The sequence below is a fragment of the Anguilla anguilla genome, chromosome 9 (genome assembly GCF_013347855.1).
Source record: "Anguilla anguilla isolate fAngAng1 chromosome 9, fAngAng1.pri, whole genome shotgun sequence".
Taxonomy (NCBI): domain Eukaryota; kingdom Metazoa; phylum Chordata; class Actinopteri; order Anguilliformes; family Anguillidae; genus Anguilla; species Anguilla anguilla.
The window spans coordinates 16,761,456-16,772,968 of NC_049209.1; the positions used below are offsets into that span (position 1 = coordinate 16,761,456).

General features: G+C 38.1%; 1 long non-coding RNA gene across 1 annotated transcript; it reads right to left on the reverse strand.

Annotated features, from left to right (window-relative positions):
- Positions 1–1,294: 1,294 nt before the first annotated feature.
- LOC118235912 lies at positions 1,295–11,053 on the reverse strand. The gene is made up of 3 exons (XR_004766941.1): positions 10,578–11,053; positions 5,656–5,732; positions 1,295–2,752 (listed from the first exon to the last, which is right to left on the reverse strand). It is a non-coding gene; the product is annotated as an uncharacterized LOC118235912 (long non-coding RNA).
- Between the last annotated feature and the right edge of the window lie 460 nt (positions 11,054–11,513).

The window sequence follows — 11,513 nt, forward strand, 5'->3', positions numbered from 1 at the left end:
ATCCTTTGCGTTTTCTATGATTTTAATGCCTTTAAGCCATTACAATCATTACAATTTTTCCATTTTGATTGAAATTACATTTAATTGTTATAATCATTGTCGTTTTGGATTTAAATTGCATTTAAGACTGGTTCCAACTGATGCTCAACATACTTTCCTGATGAAAACATTGTAATGGTGCCAGTTGTAAACCAAAGGGCATTTTTCAGAACTTTTACAGTTCCAGGGCCAATAGACCCACTGACATGTAATTTGACATGTTGATGTGCACCAGAGCTTCATAAGTAATGCCAGAACAACCCGTCTAGCTGAAGGAAATATGATGACATACTCATACAGCGGCACGAAATATGAAATTCTGAGTTGTTGCAGGATGATTTTTAAGGGTTCTGTCAAGTGTGAAATCACCATCAATATAAAAGTGACATTTGGACCAGAAATTCATTTCTTAATCTTTCAGCTCTAACTGCAGAGGTTCAAAGACAGCTGTGGGATTTATCATGAAGTCGTCTTGTTTGGCATCCAATATTTGTGGACGTAAAGTTGGGAAAATGCCCTTAGTTACACTGTTACTGAAAAAAATCAATTATCTACAAAGAGGGCGCTAATTATAGAGGACGATCTCACAGGGTTTGGAAATTATACTCTTGTGTGCTTACAGTATATAGCTGCAAGCCTGAAATTTGGTATTCTGTCAATATTACATACCTCTTGTCAATATTACATACCTCTATCTTCATGATGTGGCTCTCTACAAGGCTTAAGAAAATGTCTCTTGGACATGCTGCATTTCACCATTCAGACTGAATATGCGGGCTCAGAATCGTCATAATCAATAAATCTGTGATTTATTATTAATTGTCTCTTATTAATAAGAGATGGAACAAAATCCAGAAGTTTTCTATATCATTCTGGTTGGATACGCTTGACCCAGCACATGTTTAAGGATTTTTCTGAAAACTGCGAGCCAGTGTAGCACAAATGCACATGACGCACAGTACATTGCGGCTACTGCAAAATCATTAGATTCAACACGTGAAATCATGAATCATAGTATGCATCACTGGCTCAGCATGCGGCCATGACTATCAGCCTGCTGTGTCCAAGCTCGCTTCTCTTTTGTCACTAGGATGCTCAGAGGCTTCAAAGTGCAGTACACAGCCAACTCTGGGACACACAAATAATTACAGACCACAGATCATGCTTCCCTTGCCTGCCAGGTTCACCCCGGAGCACGATACATTCTTAATCTTCTGCTCCATTCAAATGTGTGCCTTCGTCGTGCTTCTCCTGCCTAGTTATCCTGTGTATTTCTTTAGCCAGTTCTTGTGAGTGCAAAACCGTTGCAAAAGCATCTGACTTGTTTTGCTCAAATCTGTTGGCAGTCATCTTACTATCTGACAAACACCACGAGACATAAAACTGAACCAATACACAGTACACAATACACATTACACAGTTTTAATCTGAGTTACCCGGTTTTTGAACAAGATATTACTATGCTAAATGAGGCTGCTTTCAAAGCGGGTTGGGGCAGTTCAAAAAGATATCTGAAGGATTGTCTGCTTAATCTGGGATTAGTGTTACATTTGTGACTATGTCAAATTAAAATAGTATTTGTGTGGCCGATAGTGTAAGACATGCTAAATATTATGAGCCTAAGCACAGTCTAGACATTCAATCTATGAAGATCATGAAACTGATCAAACAGAATATTTGTATCAGCAAGGCAGACAGGCAGAAATACCTGAAGGATCACCTTCTCTTTATTTACAATCAGATGCAAATACATGATGGAACAGATTCAATGGGGAAAAACGTGCCAAATCTAAATTTCAGCTTTCACTGTTTGTTAAGATTAGGTTGATACTCAATATTCATACTGTATTTGCAATATTGGGCATTTATTTATGGGAAAATAAACACAAAGGGTTATATCTTTATCTCTGAAAAACAACTTTACAACAGCAAAAACAACAGACAAATTATAATTGCAAAATAAAAAAATAAAAACGGAAACCTCACGGATGTGTTTTTTTATTTTTATTTTATTATTTCATGAGATGTGATCAAATAGAGGCAGATTTCTTGGTAACTCCCTAGTGCTCCTTGTTTACCGCTTTATGTCAGTCCAAAAATCTCTTTCTGTATATTTGTGTCTGCCAGAATATATGGAATCAAAGCAACAGCACAATTTACTCGCTGCTCAAACGCCATGTCTAACTGATGTTGTGCAAATCAAAGTCAGCTGCAAAGCACGTCGGGATCCTCCTTCAGAGAGCAAAACGATTTTTTTTGACACCACATGAAATCATTCAACTTCACCGCCTATGCTAATGTCAGGAACGGAGAGCTTTTCTCTTTTCCGGTGGAGTGTTGTTTTCGCGGTTCGTTTTCTTTTTTTCACATTCAATAAATGCTTCTGTTTGACAGAGACACGCGGCCTTGAAATTCTGGCTGCTGGAAACGGGTGATGCAACAGCACAAACTCGCCGTGGCAGGCCCGGCTAGAGCTTACTCAGCTCTGTGCTCACGCTTCAGGATTTAAGCCTGTCCCGTCTTTCTGTCACCACGGAGACTGAGCGTTCTAATCTCCAGGCACGTGCTTGTGTACGCGTATGGTTACCTTGCAAACCGGGGAGCCGGAAGTGGAGCGTTTAAACCACCGCCACCTGTTGAGGCAGAGGAGCCCGATTGATCAGCCCTGTGCGTTTGTCAGTCCGAGCAGTCCTTTTGTCTGTGAACAGGACAGCTGAAAAGAAACGAAGCGTTGTCAAATGACTGTCTGGGGTAGAATATGCCAATGAATTTACAGTCAATTCTAATCATGCAAGACTGGCTTTCATTAAATGTCTGGGGCATCAGGTGACGTCAGGGAAATAATGAACAGCTGTTACTCGCGCGCTCAAATAATACAAATCTAATAAAGTAAACAAGAAAAAAGGGAAAATGGACTCTAAAGGTTAATTACAATTATTATTATTTACAATGTTTTTTAAATTACTTTCAAGGTCCTTTCAGTTTATTTTGTTTATTTCATCCTGTACTTCTAATTAAAAACTGGTAATTATTCAACATACTTGCAAATAAGTCATCAGGTATGGATATTAGTTTCTGTTTTTTGGTCAAGCACGACTAAAATATGAACATGTTGTACTTCCAAAGACAAAAAAAAAAAAAAAAAAATTCTGAACACGAGTTTCTTGACAAGTTTCTGTATGTAATGTGTGTAGGTTGTGGACATGTTTCTCAGGGAAAAGAGGTGTAAATTGAGCTGAGGCAGAGTCATCTCGTGATGCAACACTGTCAGTATGTTCCAGGATCGGACTGATCAGCATGTGGCAGGTAGGCATGGAAACGTCATGCACCAGCCTCCATGGCTCTGGTGCCAATCAGTAGCCAGGCAGAGCCCGGCTCTCCATGAGGGCCCTCTATTGCTGCACCCAATTTTCACCATATTGCAGGCTGCAGACGTGAACGTGAAATTAAAGTTGCCCAAAAGCCAGAATAGTTATGTCTTTGCAGCAGTGCAACATTAAAATATTTGTTCCCTTGATGGTTCTCATTTCAGAGATTTTATTTCCCCAGTGCCACTTAGTGAATTCTGTGAATATTTGTGTTGTATCTTCATACTTTTTCAACAAATCCTGGCAATGAGAAAATGGCCATAAATATGATCAAATGACAAATGGAATCTAAATCAGCAGAATTTATAATGTGGAGAGAGAAACAAAAGGTGCAGTGCATGGTTCATCTACACATACTCGCATTTTAATATATTCAGATGTTTTGAAAAATCTCAGCCAGAGACTGTCAATTCATTCTATTACTTCTATTGCAATTTAAACTGCACCAATAACAGACACTAGGGCCCAAATACTTGGGCTGACTTTGCCTTGACCTTTGACAGAAGTCACTAATTATCCTGTTCAATGTTACGGTACATCTCTAGCAGCTTAACAGTAGTGCTTTGATTCTATTTACCTATTTCAGAGATACTGTGGAAGTTCAAGTGCCCCCTATTCACTCGGCTTTGTATTCGTTTTCCTCTTTAAAAGAGAAGTTAGCCAGTATCAGTTTTCCTCATTTGGGGAAAAGCTATCTCAAAGAGGATGATCCGCTTCCTCTCAGTTTGACAAGGAAAGCTCCTTGATAGTGTTTTCGATTTCAGCGCTCAAAGTTTTTGCCAACATTTTAAAAAGACATTCATTCTGCTTAATCATTTGAAAAATCAGGAGCGCAGCATCGCCTCCGAGTGTCTTTGAAAAACAATGTTCTATTCTGTTGTCAGATGGCTTTTTGTGAACTTAATTGATTTGTTATTATAAGACTTGTGTCCAGCCCTTAGTGATGTATTAATGATGGTGTATTTTTAGCGAGATCCCTACTAATGTCAACCCTGGTAATGCTACGCTATATAACAACAAAGAGTTTGCATGCTGCGAGCAACTTTCACAAGATCCTTGAATTATACACATGGTTTATTTATTCATAGTTTAAATAAATATACTGTTTGATTAATATGAATTTGGAATGCCCCTTTTTTTTGGCAAGAAATGGGTCTCCTGCAAAGCTGAAACAGAATTCCTTGTCCACAGTCTCTGAATATTTCACATATTTCAACATTATTTCATATTTCAATCCGTTACAATATACATCTGTGTAGAAATGATGTCGGATAAATCGCTGGTCGTTAAAAAAAAAGAAGTGTGCGTCGTAAATCAAATAAACGGGGAGCAACACTGGTGTAGGAATGAAGTGCTGCCAAAACTTTGAGCCTGGGTTTGGTTCAGTCACCTACAGTCTGACCCAAGAGCAGCGCCCGCTGGCGAACTGTGACTCCACAGAACGCCCCACTGCAGGGGTGCCCATGCCAGCCCCACACGACAACCAACCGACACCCACGCATGCACAATCCAACCGACCTGCCGGTAGGATATGGTTGAAAACGTGCCACAGACCGCATCTTTGATGGACCTGGCTACACCGTTGTACCTCATTTTCCAGAAAGAAGATGAAAGGTCAAGTCTGTGGGTGTCGGCAAAGTACAGGTTGTCAACAACAACATCATTAGACTAGAGTGACACTTAGAGTGAACTGAGCCCTTGCACGGGTCGCCTGTTAAATGCCAGTTTTTAATGAAAGGACCCCTGTTTTTGAAGTTAAATGAGTGCCTATATGAAAATGTACAATACATCACAGTCCTGAAATTATTTGAACATAACTTAATATTGTTTTTGATACAATACAATGAGCATATTATAGTAATAAAATGAAATATTTAAGCCAGGATGTTTAATTTAATTAATAACTCCAAACACCTTCTCCCAAACACCTTGGCTTGCTTTGATGTGAACAGTTCTATGTCTCCATAAAACGTGCACAATTACACTGCACCTTTTATTGTCTTATTATGGTGAGATATTTTGGATTACAGGCCTGGAAACAATTCGCCACTCAAGAGAAATGGCATCAGCTTTTAGAAGCATATCTGCAATTAGAAAGATGCGATATGAGGACGGAAGTGTATTGTTGCTCGTAAGTGGCTGAAAAATCATTTCCTGAACCGAGATTCTGTCCGTGGATTTACTCTCATGAAAAAAGGGGAGTTCAAAAATGTCAAGAATCTGTTTCAAATGCACGAAATAATCCTACCTCTAATTACCACGGGCGGCATTTATAAACATATTCTCCTCTTCTTCACTTCCCTGTGACCCCACCACAGGAGATTTCTGTAACACATAAAATGGCACAATTATTTTAACATCAATCAAGGCCATCAATCAATCAATTATTTTAACATCAATCAAGGCTATAAAAGAAAAACGCTGACATGAAAAATGCTCAGAATGCATTGGAAAACTAAAGAGGAAGACTATAAGGCAGTTTTACACTGAACCTCAAGACCTTGAAAGATGAACAACAACCATTTTGTGGCAAATTATGTTCCATACTGGAAAAAGTTTAGTACACAATCAAACATCTCTCTAAGTCTTTTTTTTTTTGGTTAAGACTTACTTTCATTTACTGAATTGTTTTCATTCTGCAGCTGTGTTGTATTATTTACCTATTATTTTGTAAGAATAAATTCTGATATGAACAGAATTATAAGGACATATAACTCTGCTGTCCTTAAAACACACATTTAAAATTTTTTATTTTCTTCTGTGTGTTCATGTGACTCTTTAATGCTATTCACAAATTAGCACCTCCGAACAACTACATTTTAATGATCTATTTTACTTTAGAAATAAACTTTTCATAGCATTTAAAATGAAAATCAATTAGAAAATGACGCACTCACAATTCCAATGTATGCAAATTACTAATGAACTAATTCATGACTACACAGAATGATAAAAAAAACTTAATATACAATTATAAATATACATATATAGTAGTGCAGTCAAATCATTTTAATAAATCATGTTTAAAATTAACATGATTAAAATTAAATTAAAAAGTAAAATTATTTTTGTAGAATAATGATAAAATAATTTTAAAAACAATGGCAAATCTTGGGTATATCAGATTTTAACAGCAGATTAACAGAAAGACACAAATACATGGTTAAATATCGGTATAAATCCTGAATAATTTTCTTACTTTTGACATCCACCCAAAGACTAAATTAACACTACTTAATATTACTGTCAGCTGAAATTATTGCACCCAGTTCAGATAATGTTGACACAAATACACAGCTAAATCCTATTACAAGTGCACAGTACATCTTGTTCCAAACAATAAAATGGAAAAGAAAATCATTCAATATTTCAAATGCACCCGCACTGAAACAATTGACAATAGATTGTCTGAAAAATACAATGCATAGTTAAAACAAAATTGTCTTTCCAGAAAGATTCTTGTTGTATTATGCTGTGTACACCACGTGTGGTCCTCAAACCTAAAAAAAAAAAAAAAAAACCTGCACAACGCAGCCGGCAAACAGACGGTTAGAACGAAAGCTTAAGTTTGATGTTTTGTTGTTATTACATTCTAATTTTCAGTATGTTCAGCATTTCACCAGTTAGTGCATTTAATATTCTTGTTCATAAAGTTAAAGTTAAATCATAAACAATCCGCGCTGCGCCAAGGTGAATCAACAATAGCCAACATAACAACCATAACGTGTTTCTGAAGAAGTGAAAGTACACAAAGCATAGGCCCACATTAAAATTCAGCTTCTTGTTTATTCATTCTCTGCTCCATTTACTTAGTCAATTTTCTGTTTGAACGTTTGTAAAGCATTTTCGTTTCGAAGTAGAAGCACAGCACGAAAAAATAGGGTAATTAAAAAAAATATATTTTAGTCGGCCGCTAAATGGAATGCATCTGTTTTTTTCTCTCATTTAAAGTCGAATTTCAATTCTGTAAGAAATATGTCCGTGATTGCATTATAATGTTATGAACAAGAACTCCACCGATCTTTTGGGGGGATGGATTCGGAAACAGATGCTAGATGTTGATTCGTTGAATGATGAGTGAATCAGACCAAGTGTATAAAATGGAGACACGCCATCTGTTTTTAACATGTTTGTTCTTGTCAGAGACGTTAGAAACTGTCACCACGTCCTGCGTGCTCACTAGGCTACAGGAAGAGTATTGACGTCATGCGACAGAAAATACTGCAATGAACAGTGCATTTGTTTGTAAAAGTGGTGCAAAAGTAATGGCATAGAGACACTCCTTGAAAGTTCGTGTTACTTCCAGATTGTATTGGCTACACTGCTTTTACAGTGTGCTATAGTTTACAGTGTGCATTATGTCCGCTGTTTATTCTGTGCATACAGCAGGATAAACCAGGGGATGCTATAAATATACTATACATGGAGTCAGAGTTGTGGTGCAGCTTTGTCAATCAAAAAATTATTGTTGAACAGAATAGCTGGGTTATGAGAGATGACGAAACAAAATACTGACTACGTACATTAACTACATATGGTGTAATTACATTTTCATATTTTCATGGACTTCACACTGTCTTCAATGTTGTGTTATTTATTGATTTGTTTATTTATTTATTTTGTTGTGAAGTGAGATGAAAGAAGTCTATTATGTATTAACAACAGAAAGATTGCTGAGAGTGGTCTAAATGGTTTTTAATTGGTAATAAATCACGCTCATCACATTTTCTTTTCACTCCTACAAGTGATGAAGATGATTGGGAAATGATTTACAAAATGTAACCTCATGTGTGAGAAAAAAAGAGCAGTTTTATTATTGTTTTCATTTTACATCATAAAAGCTTGAATAAACAAAGGCTCAAAGAGACTTATATAAGAGTCTGCCCTGTTGCACACACAAATAGGCCTGAATGATTGGTGGTAACTTTAAAGGGAAAGAAGATATTAATATAGTGTTCCTGTACAGAGAGAGCCAGAGACAGAGAGAGAGAGAGAGTGTGACCGGAGCTCATATATTTATGTAAAAATAGATTTTCAGATTTTCTGTGTCTGTGTTTTCTAAATGATTAAAAAGAATAATCATGCTAGAGATGCAATGGAGATAATTTCTTTTACATGATGAATTTCCCCCTCATTTTTCTCAGCCAATTTGAAATGGAAAAGCCCAAACAAACAATTTTCTGCTACCAAGAAACATGGAATACATGAAATACATATAATTATCTATTTACAAATAATGTATATGGCAATGCTGAAATTCAGAAATATAATTTCCCACAGTCTGCTACAAGGCTCAGTATCAATAAAAAGTAAGTGGCGCTTCGTATAATTTTTGTAAGTACAACACTATTTTCATTCTTATATATAAAATCATTATTATTATTACCACAGCCACCCTGTTCTTGAATATCTACATTTGAATGTGCATAAAACCGTCCAGTATCTAGGTGATAGCTTCGCTCTCTGTGGGTTTGTAAGTGGCACAGCTGTAAGCGATACAACACAGCTACCATTGCCTTATTAGCAAGGGGAGTTTAAAAAAAAAACAGCTCGGTTCTGCTATGAAGAGCCAGTGGTGCTCTGAATGAAATGAATAATTTAATGAAAACAATGTCTTTGTTTTCATTAAATCAACACCAGCGCACAGCTGACTGCTATCCAAAGAATGGAGTGCAATATGATCTTATTTAGACTTCATTTGCTGTATAATTATTTGAGCATTATTCGAAATGAGAAATTATTTTCAAAATATACAATCAGCTATACACATGTCAATGCACCTGATAAGTCTGTTATTCTCTCATTGTGTAAAATTTTCTCAATCTGCTTAAGAATATACAAGGCCTTTTATACAGGGAAGTATCCTTGTTGGCAGAACTTCAGTGCGAATGCGTTTCAGAAATGGCAAGAAGAGGTATTTCGGTGTTACTGCCTTTGATAACAAATATCAAAGGGTCTGAAAAAATAGCAAGGACTACTGATACATACTTTCATTACAAAGGTCTCTGCATACCTGTCAGGTTTAGCATCACAACACACTTTTATGATGTGTACCTGTGATGTCTGTCTACTGAGTTTAATTTTTAAAATGAAATTTTCTTAAAGTTCAGTGTGACTAGACTGAATGCAGGGCATATATTGTATCTTTATACATGTGCTTATATAGACGAATAATAGAACCACATTTTAAATAGTGTTATACATGGAGTGAGCCACACATGTGCTGTATTTGGATACTGAGAAAACAAATATCCTGGAGCAATCTTGGAAAAAACTGCAGAATGTTCTAAAATGCATTTCGCTTCGGAGCAAAACATTTTGTAGGATTTTGAATTTCGCAGCTGTGCACACAAAAGTACCATGTTTCTTTAACGCCTTCTACGGTACACACTAAAGAAGGATGTGACAAAATAACCAACAGGCAGATGATAGAATAGGCTGTCTATGCATGACCTTGGCTAGCATACAAGCTATATGAACTGAGAAAGGCAGGGCTGAAAAAACACACTGGAAGTAGCTGAGTCACGCTGACGTATCACTCGATCCTGCATCTTAGATGAGGCAAACATGAAAAAGGGTCAAGTTTAAGCATCGAGGTTCAGATTCAACTGCTCTCAAACTGTTTCTAGTTCCTACGAAAGTTGGCTATGATATTATTTTCACATTTCGGCTAATGACATTTAAATGTACTGGAAACCTCAATTCTGCCTGTTTATAGTATTCAGAAGCTCTATTAAGGTTTGACAGTTGAACTCAGTTTGAGTTATGTCAGTTTTAAATGCCGTTCAGCACTGTGTTTGGCCCTTACATGAAGGAATAATTCACTGACAGAAGACAGACTGTGCAACTGTGCTTAACAAGTAAAGAGGTAAATATACAGCATAGTCTTCACAGGCTATATACGGCTTGCCGGTATTGACTGTCAACCTCTAGCAATTATCACAACATATGCTTGAAGGGAAGAGAGTAAAATGCACATATTGAGCCCACAGCTGCTCAGCCCACTCTCCCCCATCCCCAAAACATCCCGGCACCTGGTTTCAGGCAGACAGCGGAGCTTTGGGAATTAAACGAGCGAGGGGCGCATCGGAGGGGTACACCCCTGTCCCATGTGCGTTCGGGAGCCGCGGCACCCCAAAACAGGTCCGTCGGACGACGAGCGTCACTCACCTGGCTCCGTGGCATGCCCGGAGGAGTCAGAGGACGTTCTCCCGGGAGGGGAAGGCGGGGGGAAAGGGGGGTCACGGTGGTACGATACAGGCACCTCGCCGCAGCTGTCGGCCTTCCCCGCAATGCTTCGGCTCAAAATCCTTTCCACGTTTAAAGTGAGAAACGGTGTGGCACCCTGAATCTTATGCATCCTCACCCACCAGAGGCATGGGAGGCCCAGGCATGGGAGTGGCACTTTACAGTGTGTCTTTGGGGACGGATTACAGACTGAGATTTACAGCTGGGAGGCTAAAGTTACACTATTCTTCCCGGCTTGGTGGGGGTCTCCCAGCTTTCTGGCAACCAGTAAGGTTTTTTAAAGAACTTTTTTCCTTTTCTGTTTTAACGTCCTGGATTGTGTGTATTCGTTTGCCTGACTTTAGTGAGAAAATAATCGCCACACAGACTACTCTGGTTTTTGTAAAAAAAAAAAAAAAAATTATAGAAAAGTGAATCGACAGGGAATATTTTTGTTTGTAATGTTTTCCCTCCTAAAGAAGAGGAGGAAGAAAGGAGTGGACAAGGCAGCAGAGCTCTCTTTCACCGAAGCGCGGAACAAAAAGAGAGCAGTGTGCCACCTTCTGGCTCTTTTCTCATTCTCCCTTTTCCTTTTCAGCATCTGAAGATGTGAGAGAAGAAAAAAAATGAAAACCTTTTGAACAGATGAGAGACAGCGGGAGTAGTCCCTCTCTATCTCTTTCCGGAGGACCGGGCTGCCTCCACTTTTGTCATTCCATTCCTGTCCACAAAGTCTGCCATTTTTACTGTCTACGCTCTTCAGCTTGCCCTTCTCTTTCACAACATACACACCGCCTTACTGCACGTTCTCCTTTCTTCTTTTGAAATGTGGGCTTTTCGGTTTCCTGCTGCACTTCCTGTTTGCTGTTTTTTTTTTTC